Source organism: Panulirus ornatus, chromosome 44 (genome assembly GCF_036320965.1).
Source record: "Panulirus ornatus isolate Po-2019 chromosome 44, ASM3632096v1, whole genome shotgun sequence".
NCBI lineage: Eukaryota > Metazoa > Arthropoda > Malacostraca > Decapoda > Palinuridae > Panulirus > Panulirus ornatus.
In genome coordinates this window covers 13,635,705-13,656,377 of record NC_092267.1, presented here as the reverse complement: position 1 = coordinate 13,656,377, position 20,673 = coordinate 13,635,705, and the positions used below count along the sequence as shown (strand labels likewise).

Genomic DNA, 20,673 nt, shown 5'->3' with positions numbered 1-20,673 from the left:
TATATAATGCAGATTGAAGGCTTTTATATACAATTTATTTAAAGAAAACGAGAAATCTTATTACCTCTTTCCAGGTAGACCTTTGTTATATGGCGTTGATATTGTGACTTATGGTGTTGTAATGTCGAGGGTTCTTGGTTTTATGTTCCTTAAATGATGAAATTAGTTTCACTTAACTTGAGGGACATAAGAGAGCTTTGACTGAAAAGATCCAGTGGTTTTCCACACTTGTGTTTCTTTAAGGCTTATGAGGTCGACTATCATTATAAAACCGTGAGAGAACATCAAATTTGATATGATGATTATAAAACCATATGAGAAAATAAAATTGGATATAATGTTAACGACGCTAATTATGTTCAGTCAGTGCTATAACTAATTACATTTGGAGACCGAAAGTCATCATTCTTAGGAAAATAAAAAAGAATAGTAGAATAATGCTGGAATTCTCTGAGAAATATTGATTTAGTCGATTTTTAAGATTTTGGGATCTATCTATTTATCGATCTATCTATCTATTATTAGACAGACTCCATTTTTATTTGGCGTAGTTTTGTGTAAATACAGCCTCTGAAAACCCTGCCAGACATCCAGAACCAGTGGGTCACGCCTGAAAGTGAAAAATGGAGTGAATTTTGGTTTGAATGATACAAAATGACGTGAGTTTGTGGTGAGTCGTGAGTGGGCCGGGAGGTGGTGTGGCACCCGCTCAGGGAAGACATGATGGTCCCGGCAGCGGCATCTGTGGCCACGAAATATTGAGGTTGTGCCTCCCTCATAACATTACTTCAACGATACAACACATTATATCTCTTTTGTAGGTAAGAAGTAGTTATTAAGATGAGATTTAAGTTGTTTTTTTGTATGATAACGGGTTGTGTTATGGTGGTTGTAATACCGGTAGTCTGTAGTGATGTGTGTGTGTTTGGGAAACATGGATGGCGGTTCATCTCTATTTACTCTTCTCTCTCATTCTTCTGTCATTCGGAGTCTTAATTAGGGACATGGAGGGCAAGGTAGGTTAATGATAACGGGCTTAGTCTGCCTCGTACATTAATGAATGATTGAAGAAACACCATTTGTATCAGTGTTATTCGTCTCGTTTATCTTTTCTGTAAGATTTAAAGCTGAAATGGACCAGCTTGACTTCATCTAATTTTCCTTTGACATTATGACATTATGAAAATTATTGAGTGATATGGTGTTGAGGATCATTAATATTAAGACGTGATCAAGTGGTTATTTTGCCAACATTTCTGCCCCGGGTTGGTCGAATGATACAACTACCATTACGTTGATGGATTGGAGAAAGTGTGTATTTCATCTCTGCTGCCATACTAGCTACAGGATTGGTGTATTAATGGTTTAAATAATGTTGTGGTTTATTATGATCTCAGAGATATAATATATTAGGGAACTAGTTAGGTTAGGTATCTGGGAAAAGGTGATTTATCACTTTAACTCCGCATCAGAACTCGCTTTAGTAGATGGCTAACTTATGTTGTGGGTGTTTTATATAGTTGTTCATAGAGTAATACCAGCATAATATGATTTAGAAGTTTATATTATATTGAATTATATCAAGGAAGTCGACAGTAATATATTGGTGAACTATGGAATTGATTGAAATATAAGTAGGTAATACACTTTTAGGTGCAACACTATGAAAATCTCATTTAACCTCCCAAGAATTCTAAGTTTTATCTTACTTGTCAATGATTCAGCTGAAATTTACCATTCATGCTCGTGAATATGTATCACCAACCTGGTGGATCATGTAAACACTCATGAGAAAGCAGAATCCTTTTCAGATGGATATAAAGTTGATATATTTTTGCTACATTGTTGGGGGGACAGAGAATTTTAGGTTCTGATCAGTTTTTACATGTGTATTACCTCTATTGATCACCCCCTACCCCATTTTCCTAGACATACAGAACTTATTACATTTTTGGCTATTATGTGGGTTAGTGTTGCATTTCAGGTGCTGTTCAATTTTTCACAAGTGTATTACCTATGATAATTAACCTTCCATTTTCTTTGGCGTACAGAACTTATAACCTTGTTTGATATTGTTCCGTCAGATGTATTGCTCCACTGTTTCTGTAATTACAGGGAACTGTTTAAAGCATCTTTGATGAAAGTAGCTACTTTCTAAAGCTAGTTGAGATGCAAAGCTAAGCTTATCAATTACTTATGAAAAAGGAGGTAAGAGGGTAATCCACTTGTTAAAAAAAATGATTGGAACCTGTGAAGGCTTACCCTAACCTCCCTAGCAGTCAAGTTATCTCGTAATTTTTAATATTTTTGTTGAAATATACCAGTCTTGTTCATGAGAATGAACTGTTTACTTGGCAGCAGATGGCAATAAACAGATGAAATATTGAGTAGGTCTGTGTATCCCAGACACATACATATATAATGGTTTATTTCTACTAGCATGTCAGCTTATTGTGAAGTTTTTATATATTCTATTGATATTTCACAAGGGTCTAACTTATTCTTTCATTAAATAACCTTATAATTTCCACAATATACGTAACTCTTATCCTATTTGATATTTTTAAGTGGAGTGTAATGCATTAAATCTCTAGTCGTTTTTGTAGTCATTGTGAAATAGAATCTAAAACACAAGTAGCCATTTCCTAGAGCTAGTTGCAGTACGTAGCTGAAATGTATTTTGACTTGCATTTATTGAATGTTATATCATTAATTTCAGATTTTTTTCACTACAGTGTTTCGAATTATCAGTTTAGTCCTGCCACTTGGTTGGATTAAAATGTTTTCAAAACATTTATTACTATTAACAAATGTGATTTAGACTTGTGATATTTTGTTTTATAATAAATGATAATGAGGAGGGGTAAGATCAGAGAAAATGTAGGTTATATTGATATAGAAAAGTCAAAACTCTTATAGAAATTACCAGGACTTATGAAGACTTCACCTGCCTTCCCTTACTGTCGAGGTTTATCTTAGTGTCATTGTCAAAATATACCAGAGATGGCATTGATTGTTCGTTGTGCTGTCAAAAGAATAAGCAGACAAAGGACATACAGGGCAACTAGTGGTACTGTCACTCAGTCTGCCAACAAGCAGTCAATTCATGCAGTCACTAACAGCAGGCCATACTGATGTGTGTGCATTCTGAATCTTAGGAGGTAGGGGATTTTTCATAGGCTCTGTTGTTTTCTACAAGTGTTACATGTGCTTCTGTATTACCTAACCTCTTGATCTTTGTAGCTTTCTTCACTGTTACTGTCTTTGTAGAAAAAAAATATATGCTTCAGATCCTAAGTGGGAGAACATGATACAAGTTTCATGAAATTTCTTAAAAAGATAGGGGTAGGGTTAACCCCCCTGATCTTTTACTGATGTTTTTTCAGTGTGTTAGGTAAGGTTTGAGAGCTAAGAGGCAAATCTTTGTTGAGGGTTAGCTAAGGTTGGTTGGTTTGACTAGTTTATCGAAACACTTTTTCCATATTTCAAGTGTGTTGGGTAAGAGTTTTACATTAATTCATGCTGGACTTTGTTAAATTGAAAATTCATCTTTTCACTCAAGAATTGATATGTTTGAGTGTGGCTAGGCACAAAAACTTTTCTTTCATTGGAAAAGTCAATAAGTCCAGAAATATAGAGAGATGAGGAAAGTAAACATTATTATACTATTTGACCCACTGGTAACAGTATTTTGACATTAATAACCACCATTTATTGTTAAGTATATAATGAAATTTTAGTCACCTTATAAAAGCTCGGTATTATTTGCAGGTGGCAGTTTGTACAGCTCCTTCTTATTCTACAATAAATACTGTAACTCAAAAGAGCAATATATTGGTTTACCTCCAAATCGAAAATAACTTAAGAGTATTTAGTGATTCTGCTCAGCAATGTATTTAGATGGTGATGAGGATTATGAATAACAGGGAAGACAGGAATTAAAGTACACATGAGGGGGGAGGGAGTTGTTATTTCATGTGTGGTGAGGTGGCGATGGGAATGAATAAAGGCAGACAGTATGAATTATGTACATGTGTATATATGTATATGTCTTTGTATGTATATATATGTATACGTTGAGATGTATAGGTATGTATATATGCGTGTGTGGACGTGTATGTGTATGTGGGTGGGTTGGGCCATTCTTTCGTCTGTTTCCTTGCGCTACCTCGCTAATGCGGGAGACAGCGACAAAGCATAATAATATAAATAAATAAAAATGTGAAACAAATGAAAGAACCAGTGGAACCCATGAAAATCTGGCCTGATTCCATTAGCAGTCAAGAGTTGAAATATGTGCCTCAACCTTGATTGAGCATCATGCAACTTCTGACCAGTGTCAGCAAACAGACACTAAACCAATTAGCCAGTTGTGCCATGTACCCAACCTCCCCATGAAACCCCCTTTGCTGGCAACCAGCTTAATGTTATATTTATACTATACCTTTGGGTATGTTTGAAGAAATAGTGGTTCAGACAATGTTATATGGTTGCGCGGCGTGGGCTATAGATAGAGGTGTGCGGAGGAGGGTGGATGTGTTGGAAATGAGATGTTTGAGGACAATATGTGGTGTGAGGTGGTTTGGTCGAGTAAGTAATGAAAGGGTAAGAGAGATGTGTGGTAATAAAAAGAGTGTGGTTGAGAGAGCAGAAGAGGGTGTTTTAAAATGGTTTGGTCACATGGAGAGAATGAGTGAGGAAAGATTAACAAAGAGGATATATGTGTCAGAGGTGGAGGGAACAAGAAGTGGGAGACCAAAATGGAGGTAGAAAGATGAAGTGAAAAAGATTTTGAGTGATCGGGGCCTGAACATGCAGGAGGGTGAAAGGTGTGCAAGGAGTAGAGTGAATTAGAACAATGTGGTATACTGGGGGTCGACGTGCTGCCAGTGGATTGAACCAGGGCATGTGAAGCGTCTGGAGTAAACCATGGAAAGTTCTGTGGGGCATAGATGTGGAAAGGGAGCTGTGGTTTCGGTGCATTATACATGACAGCTAGAGACTGAGTGTGAACGAATGGGGCTTTTGTTGTCTTTTCCTATTGCTACCTCGCACACATGTGGGGGGAGGGGGTTGTCATTTCATGTGTGGCGGAGTGGCAACGGGAATGAATGAGGGCAGAGAGTATAAATTATGTACATGTGTGTATATGTCTGTGTGTGTATATATATGTATATGTTGAGATGTATAGGTATGTATATGTGCATGTGTGAACGTGTATGTGTATACATGTGTATGTGGGTGGGTTGGGCCATTCTTTCGTCTCGTTCCTTAGGCTACCTCGTTAACGTGGGAGACAGTGACAAAGTATAATAAACTAAATAAATAACCTTTTGGTTACTAAGGCAGGTTTGATGAAGATTTCATGGGTTCTTTTGATTTGTGTAAGTGATTTACATGTGTTTACATGGATTAATCTCTTTTTTCCTAAACTGAATACACACCCTCACCACTGTTATTTTTGTTTTTCCTAAAATGCTTCAAATTATTTCCCATAACTGTTATTACATTCATTAGATATTACACTAGCATTGCATGACAAAATAGTACAGTATCCAGAGCTAATTTTTATGTTAGGAAAGGCAGTGAAGTAGAGGGAAATCTTGGGACTAGATAATGTGAAAAAATTATCAGCAGAACCTACGAAAACTTCATAGAACTTTCCTTTGGAGCTAGAGTTTACTAAAATTGCACTTATTTAACAGAAATTTTGTAGTCATGGGTTTGCCTACTCTTGGTATTCTTATGAAGGTCTTAAAACAGTTTGTCCATAGTTGATGAAACTCATTGTGGTTTAAATCTACTGTAAAAGCTTAGCAATGTATTCTTTGTTTCATTTCTGTTGCTGTGAACGTACAAGATATTTCTCATTTTTAGAATATATTGATAAGAAATTGAGCTCAATTTAATGAATCAGATTATGTAACACAGTCACACTGAATGCATTTTCATGTTTTCCAAAGGAGGACCAAGACCTTTTGACATACAAATGAATCTGCTTTTTTGAACATTGATGTTAGTCATTTGTCTGCAAGTTTACATCTGGTTATGGATGTAAGAATTCACAGAAATGAAACAAAGTATCTGATTCTGTAAATTAATGATCAAAATATTTGTATATTGAGTTTTGCCATTTATTATCATATTGTTTTATGTTCATATTCTTCATGCTGATATGCACTGGAGTTAAACCAATGACAAAAAACACATATTCAAATAAGCACATTTTAATGCAAGTTATGGGAGAGTGTGGAAGGAGTGGTATGGATGAGAATGAATGAAAATTATGAGAGAGGAGGGAAAGAAAGCTGTGCAATTCTGCTACTATTGAGAGTGTTTTGGAGCATGGATGGAATGGATCAAGAACAGTGCAGGTGAAAGGAAAGATCGGTATTGTGAAGTGTGCATGGGTATGTGCATATGTGCCTGTGAATGTGAAGACTGTGCAAGGGGAGGATAAAACGAAGCATTTCTGGAGAAATTTGAATGACTGTATAATGGTTTTGAAAATGAAAGATGGGAATGGGAATAAGATGAAATTGACAAGATAGCTAGTAAGTGAGGAGTGCTTAGAGTAAATGAACGTCTTGAGGATGTCTGGGCTGAAGGGGGCTTATTCCCTGCAAACACCTTTTTCAGCACAAGATGATCTACAGGTACACATGGATGAGAATTGATGGAAGAGAAGAGCAAAAGGCTGTGATTGACTATGGGGCAGTGAATGAAAGGCTGAGAAAGGCCATGCTAGATTTGAAAGTTGTGAGAGGATTCTTTGTAGACTGACCATTTTGCAGTTCTTGTGGGGATGATGATCAGGGAGAAGTGGAGGTATGGTGTAAGGAAAAATGGAGAGGTAAAAGTGTTGGCAAGTGAGAAGATGAATTGGAAAAAATGCAGGGAGGAATATGAAAGGAGGGTAACTGAAAGGGAGGAATGGGATATGGGAAGCAATTATGGCTTGCGCAAAAGATGCTTGTGTCATGGGAAGCGTGGGAGGTGGGCAGATTAGAAAGGGTAGTGAGTGGTGGGATGAAGTAAGATTATTAGTGAAAGAGAAGAGAGAGGCATTTCGATGATTTTTGCTGGGAAATAATGCAAATGACTGGGAGATGTATAAAAGAAAGAGGCAGGAGGTCAAGAGAAAGGTGCAAGAGGTGAAAAAGAGGGCAAATGAGAGTTGGGGTGAGAGAGTATCATTGAATTTTAGGGAGAATAAAAAGATGTTTTGGAAGGAGGTAAATAAAGTGTGTAAGACAAGAGAACAAATGGGAACATTGGTGAAGGGGACTAATGGGGAGGTAATAACAAGTAGTGGTGATGTAAGAAGGAGATGGAATGAGTATTTTGAATGTTTGTTGAATGTTAGATGATAGAGTGGCAGATACAGGGTGTTTTGGTTGAGGTGGTGTGCAAAGTGAGAGGGTTAGGGAGAATTACTTGGTAAACAGAGAAGAGGTAGTAAAAGATTTGCGGAAGATGAAAGCTGGCAAGGCAGCAGGTTTGGATGGTATTGCAGTGGAATTTATTAAAAAAGGGGGTGACTGTGTTGTTGACTGGTTGGTAAGGATATTTAGTGTGTGTATCACTCATGGTGAGGTGCCTTAGGATTGGCAGAATGCTTGCATAGTGCCATTGTACAAAGGCAAAGGGGATAAAGGTGAGTGCTCAAATTACAGAGGGTGAAGGCATGTACAGAGCATCAGAATGGGAAAGAGCAGTGTGGCTTCAGAAGTGTTAGAGGATGTGTGGATCAGGTGTTTGCTTTGAAGAATGTTTGTGAGAAGTACTTAGAAAAGCAAATGGATTTATATGTAGCATTTATGGATCTGGAGAAGGCATATGATAAAGAGTTGATAGAGATGCTCTGTGGAAGGTATTAAAAATATATGGTGTGGTAGTCAAGTTATTAGAAGCAGTGAAAAGTTTTTATCAAGGATGTAAGGCATGTGTACGAGTAGGAAGAGAGGAAAGTGGTTGGTGCTCAGTGAATGTCAGTTTGTGGCAGGGGTGCATGATGTCTCCATGGTTGTTTAATTTGTTTATGGATGGAATTGTTAGGGAGGTGAATGCAAGAGTTTTGGAGAGAGGGGCAAGTATGCATTTGTTGTGGATGAGAGAGCTTGGGAAGTGGGTCAATTGTTGTTTGCTGATGATACGGTGCTGGTGGCTGATTTGGGTGAGAAACTGCAGAAGCTGGTGACTGAGTTTGGTAAAGTGTGTGAAAGAAGAGAGGTCAGAGTAAATGTGAATAAGGGCAAGGTTGTTAGGTACAGTAGTGTTGAGGGACAAGTCAATTGGGAGGAAAGTTTGAATGGAGAAAACCTGGAAGTGAAGTGTTTTAGATATCTGGGAGTGGATTTGGCAGTGGATGGAACCATGGAAGCGGAAGTGAATCATAGGGTTGGGAAGGGGGTGAAGGTTCTGGGAGCATTGAAAAATGTGTGGAAGGTGAGAACATAATCTCGGAAAGCAAAAATGGGTATGTTTGAAGGAATAGTGGTTACAATTATGTTATATGGTTGCAAGGTTTGGGCTATAGATAGAGTTGTGTGGAGGAGGGTGGATGTGTTGGAAATGTGATGATTGAGGAAAATATGTGGTGAGGTGGTTTGATTGAGTAAGTAATGAAAGGGTAAGAGAGATGTGTGGTGATAAAAGTGTGTGGTTGAGAGAGCAGAAGAGGGCATTTTGAAATGGTTTGGTCACATGGAGAGAATGAGTGAGGAAAGATTGACCAAGAGGATATATGTGTCGGAGGTGGAGGGAAGGAGGAGAAGGAAAAAGATTTTGAGTGATCGGGGCCTGAACATGCAGGAGGGTGAAAGGCGTGCAAGGAATAGAGTGAATTGGAATGATTTGGTATACCGGGGTCAACGTGCTGTCAATGGACTGAACTAGGGCATTTGAAGTGTCTTGGGTAAACCATAGAAAGTTTTGAGGGGCCTGGATGTGGAAAGGTAGATGTGGTTTCGGTACATTATACATGGCAGCTAGAGACTCTGTGAACGATTGTGGCCTTTGTTGTCTTTTTTTAGCGCTACTTCACGCGCATGCTGGGGGGGATGGGGTTGCCATTTCATGTGTGGCGGGGTGGCGACAGGAATGAATAAAGGCAGACAGTATGAATTATGTACATGTGTATATATGTTTATGTCTGTGTATGTATATATGTGTATATGTGCGTGTGTGGACATGTATGTATATACATGTGTATGTGGGTGGGTATGACCATTCTTTTATCTGCTTCCTTGCACTACCTCGCTAACGCGGGAGACATCGTCATAGTATAATAAAAAAAAAAAAGTGTAAGTTGAATGTTAAGAAGCTGATAAAGGAAAGTAAAGGAGTAGATGGAATATTTTGGAAGAAAGTTTTCGGAAAATAGATTGTGAAGGAGGAATGTGTGGGAAGTATGCTTTCTCCCCTATCCCTGGGGATAGGCGAGAAAGAATACTTCCCACGCATTCCTCACATGTCGTAGAAGGCGACTAAAGGGGACGGAAGCAGGGGGCTAGAAACCCTCCCCTCCTTGTATTTTAACTTTATAAAACGGGAAATGGAAGAAGGAGTCACGTGGGGAGTGCTCATCCTCCTCGAAAAAAGGAGAGATAGGTAGTATGTTTGAGGAAAGGAACCTGGATATTTTGGCTCTGAGTGAAACAAAGCTCAAGGGTAAAGGGGAAGAGTGGTTTGGGAATGTCTTGGGAGTAAAGTCAGGGGCTAGTGAAAGGACAAGAGCAAGGTAATGAGGAGCACTACTCCTGAAACAGGAGTGGTGGGAGCATGTGATAGAGTGTAAGAAAGTAAACTCTAGATTGATATGGGTAAAACTGAAAGTGGATGGAGAGAGATGGGTGATTATTGGTGCATATGCTAATGGGCATGAGAAGAAAGATCATGAGACAAGTGTTTTGAGAGCAGCTGAGTAAGTGTGTCTCAGTAGTTTTGATGCATGAGACCGGGTTATAGTGATGGGTGATTTGAATACAAAGGTGAGTAATGTGGCAGTTGAGGGAATAATTGGTATACATGGGGTGTTCAGTGTTGTAAATGGAAATGGTGAAGAGCTTGTAGATTTATGTGCTGAAAAAGGACTGGTGATTGGGAATACTTGGTTTAAAAAGAGAGATATACATAAGTTTACATATGTAAGTAGGAGAGATGGCCAGAGAGCATTATTGGATTACGTGTTACTTGATAGGCACGCAAAAGAGAGACTTTTGGATGTTAATGTGCTGAGAGGTGCAACTGGAGGGATGTCTGATCATTATCTTGTGGAGGCGAAGGTGAAGATTTATAGGGGTTTTCAGAAAAGAAGAGAGAATGTTGGGGTGAAGAGAGTGGTGAGAGTAAGTGGGCTTGGGAAAGAGACTTGTGTGAGGAAGTACCAGGAGAGACAGAGTACAGAATGGAAAAAGGTGAGAACAAAGGACGTAAGGGGAGTGGGGGAGGAATGGGATGTATTTAGGGAAGCAGTGATGGCTTGCGCAAAAGATGCTTGTGGCATGAGAAGCGTGGGAGGTGGGCAGATTAGAAAGGGTAGTGAGTGGTGGGATGAACAAGTAAGATTATTAGTGAAAGAGAAGAGAGAGGGATCTGGACAATTTTTGCTGGGAAAAAATGCAAATGACTGGGATGTATAAAAGAAAGAGGCAAGAGGTCAAGAGAAAGGTGCAAGAGGTGAAAAAGAGGGAAATGAGAGTTGGGATGAGAGAGTATCATTGAATTTTAGGGAGAATAAAAAGATGTTTTGGAAGGAGGTAAATTGCGTAAGACAAGGGAACAAATGGGAGCCTCGGTGAAATGGGCTAATGGGTAGGTAACAAGTAGTGGTGATGTGAGAAGATGGAGTGAGTATTTTGAAGGTTTGTTAAATGTGTTTGATGATAGAGTGGCAGATATAGGGTGTTTTGGTCGAGGTGGTGTGCAAAGTGAGAGGGTTAGGGAGAATGATTTGGTAAACAGAGAAGTGGTAGTAAAGGCTTTGTGGAAGATGAAAGCCGACAAGGCAGCGGGTTTGGATGGTATTGCAGTGGAATTTATTAAAAAAGGGGGTGACTGTATTGTTGACTGGTTGGTAAGGTTATTTAATGTATGTATGACTCATGGTGAGGTGCCTGAGGATTGATGGAATGCTTGCATAATGCCATTGTACAAAGACAAAGGGGATAAAAGTGAGTGCTCAAATTACAGAGGTATAAGTTTGTTGAGTATTCCTTGGAAATTATATGGGAAGGTATTGATTGAGAGGGTGAAGGCATGTACAGAGCATCAGATTGGGGAAGAGCAGTGTGGTTTCAGAAGTGGTAGAGGATGTGTGGATCGGGTGTTTGCTTTGAAGAATGTATGTGAGAAATACTTAGAAAAGCAAATGGATTTGTATGTAGCATGTATGGATCTGGAGAAGGTGTATGATAGAGTTGATAGAGATGCTCTGTGGAAGGTATTAAGAGTATATGGTGTGGGAGGCAAGTTGTTAGAAGCAGTGGAAAGTTTTTATCGAGGATGTAAGGCATGTGTACATGTAGGAAGAGAGGAAAGAGATTGGTTCTCAGTGAATGTTGGTTTGCGGCAGGGGTGTGTGATGTCTCCATGGTTGTTTAATTTGTTTATGGATGGGGTTGTTATGGAGGTGAATGCAAGAGTTTTGGAAAGAGGGGCAAGTATGCAGTATGTTGTGGATGAGAGAGCTTGGGAAGTGAGTTATTTGTTGTTTGCTGATGATACAGCGCTGGTGGCTGATTCGTATGAGAAACTGCAGAAGCAGGTGACTGAGTTTGGTAAAGTGTGTGAAAGGAGAAAGCTGAGAGTAAATGTGAATAAGAGCAAGGTTATTAGGTACAGTAGGGTTGAGGGACAAGTCAATTATTGGGAGGTAAGTTTGAATGGAGAAAAACTGGAGGAAGTGAAGTGTTTTAGATATCTGGGAGTGGATTTGGCAGTGGATGGAACCATGGAAGTGGAAGTGAGTCATAGGGTAGGGGAGGGGGTGAGAGTTCTGGGAGCGTTGAAGAATGTGTGGAAGTCGAGAACATTTTCTCAGAAAGCAAAAATGGGTATGTTTGAAGGAATAGTGGTTCCAACAATGTTATATGGTTGCAAGGCGTTGGCTATAGATAGAGTTGTGCGGAGGATGGTGGATGTGCTGGAAATGAAATGTTTGAGGACAATATGTGGTGTGAGGTGGTTTGATCAAGTAAGTAATAATAGGGTAAGAGAGATGTGTGTTAAGAAAAGTTTTTATTGAGGATGTAAGGCATGTGTACATGTAGGAAGAGAGGAAAGTGATTGGTTCTCAGTGAATGTTGGTTTGCGGCAGGGGTTTGTGATGTCTCCATGGTTGTTTAATTTGTTTATGGATGGGGTTGTTAGGGAGGTGAATGCAAGAGTTTTGGAAAGAGGGGCAAGTATGCAGTCTGTTGTGGATGAGAGAGCTTGGGAAGTGAGTGAGTTGTTGTTCGCTGATGGCTGATTCGTGTGACAAACTGCAGAAGCTGGTGACTGAGTTTGGTAAAGTGTGTGAAAGGAGAAAGCTTAGAGTAAATGTGAATAAGAGCAAGGTTATTAGGTACAGTAGGGTTGAGGGGCAAGTCAATTATTGGGAGATAAGTTTGAGTGGAGAAAAACTGGAGGAAGTGAAGTGTTTTAGATATCTGGGAGTGGATTTGGCAGTGGATGGAACCATGGTAGTGAAGTGAGTCATAGGGTAGGGGAGGGGGTGAAAGTTCTGGGAGCGTTGAAGAATGTGTGGAAGTCGAGAACATTATCTCAGAAAGCAAAAAAGGGTATGTTTGAAGGAATAGTGGTTCCAACAATGTTATATGGTTGCAAGGCGTGGGCTATAGATAGAGTTGTGCGGAGGAGGGTGGATGTGCTGGAAATGAGATGTTTGAGGACAATATGTGGTGTGAGGTGGTTTGATCAAGTAAGTAATGTAAGGGTAAGAGAGATGTGTGGTACTAAAAAGATTGTGGTTGAGAGAAGTGGGAGACCAAATTGGAGGTGGAAAGATGGAGTGAAAAAGATTTTGAGTGATTGGGGCCTGAACATGCAGGAGGATGAAAGGCGTGCAAGGAATAGAGTGAATGGGAACAATGTGATATACCGGGTTGATGTTCTGTCAGTGGATTGAACAAGGACATGTGAAGCGTCTGGGGTAAACCATGGAAAGTTCTTTGGGGCCTGGATGTGGAAAGGAAGCTGTGGTTTCGGTGCATTATACATGACAGCTAGAGACTGAGTGTGAATGAATGTGGCCTTTGTTGTCTTTTCCTAGCGCTATCTTGTACACATGCGGAGGGAGGGGGTTGTTATTTCATGTGTGGCAGGGTGGCGATGGGAATGAATAAAGGCAGACTATGAATTATGTACATGTGTATATATGTATATGTCTATGTGTATATATATATGTATACGTTGAGATGTATAGGTATGTATATTTGCGTGTGTGGACGTGTATGTATATACATGTGTATGTGGGTGGGTTGGGCCATTCTTTCGTCTGTTTCCGTACGCTACCTCGCCAACGCGGTAGACAGCAACAAAGTAGAATAGATAAATAAATATGCATATGTATGGGAATGAATAAAGGCAGACAGTATGAATTATGTACATGTGTATATATGTATATGTCTATGTGTATATATATGTATACGTTGAAATGTATAGGTATGTATATGTGCATGTGTGGACGTGTATGTATATACATGTGTATGCGGGTGAGTTGGGCCATTCTTTTGTCTGTTTCCTTGTGCTACCTTGCTAATGCAGGAGACAGCGCTAAGTATAATAAATAAATAAATAAATAACGACTCATGGTGAGGTGCCTGAGGATTGGCGGAATGCTTGCATAGTGCCATTGTACAAAGGCAAAGGGGATAAAAGTGAGTGCTCAGATTAGAGGTATAAGTTTGTTGAGTATTCCTGGGAAATTATATGGGAGGGTATTGGTTGAGAGGGTGAAGGCATGTACAGAGCATCAGATTGGGGAAGAGCAGTGTGGTTTCAGAAGTGGTAGAGGATGTGTGGATCAGGTGTTTGCTTTGAAGAATGTATGTGAAAAATACTTAGAAAAGCAAATGGATTTGTATGTAGCTTTTATGGACCTGGAGAAGGCATATGATAGAGTTGATAGAGATGCTCTGTGGAAGGTATTAAGAATATATTGTGTGGGAGGCAAGATGTTAGAAGCAGTGAAAAGTTTTTATCGAGGATGTAAGGTGTGTGTATGTGTAGGAAGAGAGGAAAGTGATTGTTTCTCAGTGAATGTTGGTTTGTGGCAGGGGTGTGTGATGTCTCCATGGTTGTTTAATTTGTTTATGGATGGGGTTGTTATGGAGGTGATTGCAAGAGTTTTGGAAAGGGGCAGTATGCAGTCTGTTGTGGATGAGAGAGCTTGGGAAGTGAGTCAATTGTTGTGTGGCGGGGTGGCGCTGATGATACTGTGCTGGTGGCTGATTTGGGTGAGAAACTGCAGAAGCTGGTGACTGAGTTTGGTAAAGTGTGTGAAAGAAGAAAGCTGAGAGTAAATGTGAATAAGAGCAAGGTTATTAGGTACAGTAGGGTTGACGGTCAAGTCAATTGGAAGGTAAGTTTGAATGGAGAAAAACTGGAGGAAGTGAAGTGTTTTAGATATATGGGAGGCGATATGACAGTGGATGGAACCATGGAAGTGGAAGTGAATCATAGAGTGGGGGAGGGGGCGAACGTTCTGGGAGCGTTGAAAAATGTGTGGAATTCGAGAACGTTATCTTGGAAAGCATAAAGGGGTATGTTTGAAGGAATAGTGGTTCCAACAATTTCATATGGTTGCGAGGCGTGGGCTATAGGTAGAGTTGTGTGGAGGAGGCTGGATGTACTGGAAATGAGATGTTTAAGGACAGTATGTGGTGTGAGGTGGTTTGATTGAGTAAGTAATGAAAGGATAAGAGAGATGTGTGGTAATAAAAAGAGTGTGGTTGAGAGAGCAGAAGAGGGTGTTTTGAAATGGTTTGGTCACATGGAGAGAATGAGTGAGGAAAGATTGACAAAGAGGATATATGTGTCAGGGGTGGAGGGAATGAGGAGAAGTGGGAGACCAAATTGGAGGTGGAAAGATGGGGTGAAAAAGATTTTGAGTGATCGGGACCTGAACATGCAGAAGGGTGAAAGGCATGCAAAGAATAGAGTGAATTGGAACAATGTGGTATACTGGGGTCGACGTGCTGTCAATGGATTGAACCAGGGCATGTGAAGCGTCTGGGGTTAACCATGGAAAGTTTTGTGGGGCCTGGATATGGAAAGGGAGCTGTGGTTTCGGTGCATTGTACATGACAGCTAGAGACTGAGTGTGAACGAATGTGGCCTTTGTTGTCTTTTCCTAGCACTACTTTGCACACATGCGGGGGGAGGGGTTGTCATTTCATGTGTGGCGGGGTGGCGACGGGAATGAATAAGGACAGACAGTATGAATTATGTAAATGTGTATATATGTATATGTTTGTGTGTGTATATATATGTATACATTGAGATGTATAGGTATGTATATGTGTGTGTGTGTGTGTGGACATGTATGTATATACATGTGTATGTGGGCGGGTTGGGCTGTTCTTTCGTCTGTTTCCTTGCACTACCTCGCTAATGCAGGAGACAGCGACAAAGAATAATAAAATAAGAAAAAAAGATTGTGCATGAAGGAGGTGAAAAAGGAAAGAGGTGTATGTAAGAGTGGCAGTATGAATGTGAGAAATAAGGAAAGTAAGTTGCTGAATCAAAAGAAGGAAGTGAAGGGAGACGGAAAGAGTATTTTGAAGAACTGATGAATATGGGAGAAGGTGAGGCAGCATTTTGTGACAATGGGTTTGGAGGACTGAAGGAAAAGCATACAAGTGCATGGGCCTATAGAAAAAAGGGAGGTAAAAAGGTAGGAAAGGAACCTGAAGTGGATAGGATTACAGTTGAAATGCTGAAGTATGTAGGAGAAAGATTGTGGAATGTTCTTACATGTGCCATCAAGGAATTTGAAAACAGAAATATAATTATTCATTCAAAAACAAGATTTTATTCATGGTAGCCTTGAAAATGCCTTCTCTTTTTTCAGTTATGGCAAAACAGGCCCATTTTCTTGTAGAAACTGAAATTGAAAAAAAAATCCTCTAGTGGATGTCATCACCTGTTGTCAGAGTTACTCCACTGGTAAAACGTGTAAGAAAGTCCTTTAACTTTTGTTTCTTTTTTTTCATGGATATGCCTGTGATATTTTCAAGGTTTTAACCAGTAATTGAATCTAAACAATATTCTCTTGTTTTACTCCAGTTTTTCCTTTTGCTTCCGTGTCCTGCATATCTTTGTAAAGTTGTCACTTTTGTTGGGATAAGAGATGATAATTTTTAGTGGTTATCATTACTCTGAGATAGGGACCAATGGCAGATCTTCATAGGTTTTAAATTGACTTCAGGGTTCCACTTTATTGTTATAAAGTTTTCGAGTTTATACTGTGCTCAGTTCAAAACTGCTCATGTAATGATTATGAGGAAACTTTCTTTTTGAGGATGCCAACAAACCAGCGAAACCTTACCAAACCTAACGTGGCTCTGGAAAATATAAAGTTGTATCAGTAGAGAGTAGAGTGAATTGGACAAAGGAAAGGTTAGTCTAGGATGGGAGTGTGTAATGTCACAGTTGTTTAATTTGATTTTGTGTAGGGTGGTAAGGGAGGTAAATATGACCATCTTGGAGAGAGGGGTGAGTATGGGATGAGAGAATCTATGAAGTATGTCATTCTTGTTTACTAATGAAACATCTGTGGCGGTAGATTTGAGTGTTAAACTGCAGAAGTTGGTGACTTAAGTGTGGAAGGGTATGTGAAAGGAGGAATTTGAGATTAAATATGAATAAAAGCAAGGGAGGTGATAACAAGTAGTGGTGATGTGAGAAGGAGATGGAGTGAGTATTTTGAAGGTTTGTTGAATGTGTTTGATGATAGAGTGGCAGATATAGGGTGTTTTGGTCGAGGTGGTGTGCAAAGTGAGAGGGTTAGGGAAAATGATTTGGTAAACAGAGAAGAGGTAGTAAAAGCTTTGTGGAAGATGAAAGCCGGCAAGGCAGCAGGTTTGGATGGTATTGCAGTGGAATTTATTAAAAAGGGGGTGACTGTATTATTGACTGGTTGGTAAGGTTATTGAATGTATGTATGACTCATGGTGAGGTGCCTGAGGATTGGCGGAATGCGTGCATAGTGCCATTGTACAAAGGCAAAGGGGATAAGAGTGAGTGCTCAAATTACAGAGGTATAAGTTTGTTGAGTATTCCTGGTAAATTATATGGAAGGGTATTGATTGAGAGGGTGAAGGCATGTACAGAGCATCAGATTGGGGAAGAGCAGTGTGGTTTCAGAAGTGGTGGAGGATGTGTGGATCAGGTGTTTGCTTTGAAGAATGTATGTGAGAAATACTTAGAAAAGCAAATGGATTTGTATGTAGCATTTATGGACCTGGAGAAGGCATATGATAGAGTTGAGATGCTCTGTGGAAGGTATTAAGAATATATGGTGTGGGAGGCAAGTTGTTAGAAGCAGTGAAAAGTTTTTATCGAGGATGTAAGGCATGTGTACGTGTAGGAAGAGAGGAAAGTGATTGGTTCTCAGTGAATGTAGGTTTGCGGCAGGGGTGTGTGAAGTCTCCATGGTTGTTTAATTTGTTTATGGATGGGGTTGTTAGGGAGGTGAATGCAAGAGTTTTGGAAAGAGGGGCAAGGATGAAGTCTGTTGGGGATGAGAGAGCTTGGGAAGTGAGTCAGTTGTTGTTCGCTGATGATACAGCGCTGGTGGCTGATTCATGTGAGAAACTGCAGAAGCTGGTGACTGAGTTTGGTAAAGTGTGTGAAAGAAGAAAGTTAAGAGTAAATGTGAATAAGAGCAAGGTAATTAGGTACAGTAGGGTTGAGGGTCAAGTCAATTGGGAGGTAAGTTTGAATGGAGAAAAACTGGAGGAAGTAAAGTGTTTTAGATATCTGGGAGTGGATCTGGCAGCGGATGGAACCATGGAAGCGGAAGTGGATCATAGGGTGGGGGAGGGGGCGAAAATTCTGGGAGCCTTGAAGAATGTGTGGAAGTCGAGAACATTATCTCGGAAAGCAAAAATGGGTATGTTTGAAGGAATAGTGGTTCCAACAATGTTGTATGGTTGCGAGGCGTGGGCTATGGATAGAGTTGTGCGCAGGAGGATGGATGTGCTGGAAATGAGATGTTTGAGGACAATGTGTGGTGTGAGGTGGTTTGATCGAGTAAGTAACGTAAGGGTAAGAGAGATGTGTGGAAATAAAAAGAGCGTGGTTGAGAGAGCAGAAGAGGGTGTTTTGAAATGGTTTGGGCACATGGAGAGAATGAGTGAGGAAAGATTGACCAAGAGGATATATGTGTCGGAGGTGGAGGGAACGAGGAGAAGTGGGAGACCAAATTGGAGGTGGAAAGATGGAGTGAAAAAGATTTTGTGTGATCGGGGCCTGAACATGCAGGAGGGTGAAAGGAGGGCAAGGAATAGAGTGAATTGGATCGATGTGGTATACCGGGGTTGACGTGCTGTCAGTGGATTGAATCAGGGCATGTGAAGCGTCTGGGGTAAACCATGGAAAGCTGTGTGGGTATGTATATTTGCGTGTGTGGACGTATGTATATACATGTGTATGGGGGTGGGTTGGGCCATTTCTTTCGTCTGTTTCCTTGTGCTACCTCACAAACGCGGGAGACAGCAACAAAAAAAAAAAAGAGAAAAAAAAAGCAAGGTTATTAAGTGTAGCAGTTGAGGGACAGGTTAGTTGGGGATGTGAGTTTGAATAGAGAAAAATTGGAAGAAGTGAAGTGTTTTAGATATCTGGGACTGGACATGGTAGCAAATGGAACCATGGAAGCAAAAGTGTTTTGTAGGGGGACGAGTGGGTGAAAGATCTGGGAGCTTTTAAGAATGTGTGGAAAGGGAGATCATTATCTGGTAGGGCAAAAATGGGTATGCTTGAAGGTATAGTAGTCCCAACATTATTATATGGATGTGAGGCATAGGCTAATGGATAAGACTGTATGGAGAAGGATGGTTGTGTTTAAGATGAAATGTTTAAGGACAATATGTAGCGTGAGGTGGTTTGATCAAGTAAGTAATGAAAGGGTAAGAGAAAGCTGTGGTATTAAAAGGAGTGTGGTTGAGAGAGCTGAAGAGGGTGTGCTTAAATGGTCTGGACACATGGAAAGAATAAGTGAGGAAAGGTTGACAAAGAAGATACACACTGTATGTGTCTGAAGTGGATGGAACAAGAAGAACATAAGAGATGAAGGGATGGAGTGAAAAAAATTTTGAGCAATTGGGGCCTGAACATGCAGGAGGATTAAAGGCATGCAAGGGATAGAGTGAATTGGAATATGGTATACTGGGGTCGATGTGCTGTCAGTTGACTGAACCAGGGCATGTGGAGCATCTACAGTCAACCATGGAAAGATGTGTGAGGCTTGGTTATGGATAAGGAGCTGTGGCTTTAGTGCATTACACATGACAGCTAGAGAATGATCGTGAGTGGATGTGGCCTTTCTTTTTTCCTGACGCTACCTTGCTAACGTGAGAAACAGCAATCATGTATGGAAGAAAATGCAAGTAAAATTAATCTGGACACTACAGGTTAAAAGGCTCCATTAAGTATTGGTGATTTTAAAGATTTCCATGCAACCTCATGAAATATCTGTCCTTGTTCATAAAGAACAAGAGCAATATTGTGAACATTGATGCAATAAAATGGCATTATTGGGCTTATTTTCTCACATATGGACAGTGCCTTATGAGCATCTGAGAGATCATTTCATCCCTCAAAACTATTTTGTAAAAATGAGTATTTCAAAATCTTTTATCACCATAATACTTACAAGGTCAGAAATGAGATGTTTGAGGACAATATGTGGTATGAAGGTGGTTTGATCGAGTAAGTTATGAAAGGGTAAGATTATGTGTGGTAATAAAAAGAGTGTGGTTGAGAGAGCAGAAGAGGGTTTGAAATGGTTTGGTCACATGGAGAGAATGAGTGAGGAAAGATTGACAAAGAGGATATATGTGTCAGAGGTGGAGGGAAAGAGAAGTGGGAGACCAAATTGGAGGTGGAGAGATGGAGTGAAAAAGATTTTGAGTGATTGGGGCCTGAACATGCAGGAGGGTGAAAGGTGTGCAAGGAATAGAGTGAATTGGAACTATGTGGTATACTGGGGTCAACGTGCTGTCAATGGATTGAACCAGGGCATGTGAAGCATCTGGGGTAAACCATGGAAAGTTTTGTGGGGCCTGGATGTGGAAAGGGAGCTGTGGTTTCGGTGCATTATACATGACAGCTAGAGACTGAGTGTGAACGAATGTGGCCTTTGTTGTCTTTTCCTAGCACTACCTCGCGCACAAGCGGGGGGAGAGGGGTTGACATTTCGTGTTGGCGGGGTGGCGACGGGAATGAATAAGTTATGAAAGACAGTATGAATTATGTACATGTGTATATATGTGCTGTGTGTGGATGTGTATGTATATACATGTGTATGTGGGTGGGTTGGGCCATTTTTTCATCTGTTTCCTTGTGCTACCTCGCTGACACGGGAGACAGCAACAAAGTATAATAAATAAATAATACTTACAAGGTCGGCTGGTATTCATTCATAGATCCAGCAGCCATTCACCC

The 20,673-nt window shown here is 40.2% G+C and overlaps 1 protein-coding gene across 2 annotated transcripts in view; it reads left to right on the top strand.

Annotated features, from left to right (window-relative positions):
* Positions 1–543: 543 nt before the first annotated feature.
* LOC139762763 (uncharacterized) overlaps positions 544–20,673 on the top strand; it is a 26,336-nt gene continuing 6,206 nt past the window's right edge. The window contains exon 1 of one of the 2 annotated variants that reach the window (XM_071687872.1): positions 544–817. The gene's annotated coding sequence lies outside the window, so the exon portion shown is untranslated. Of the gene's footprint in view, positions 822–20,673 lie in introns of both variants that reach the window. The other variant, XM_071687871.1, reaches the window with a different exon arrangement.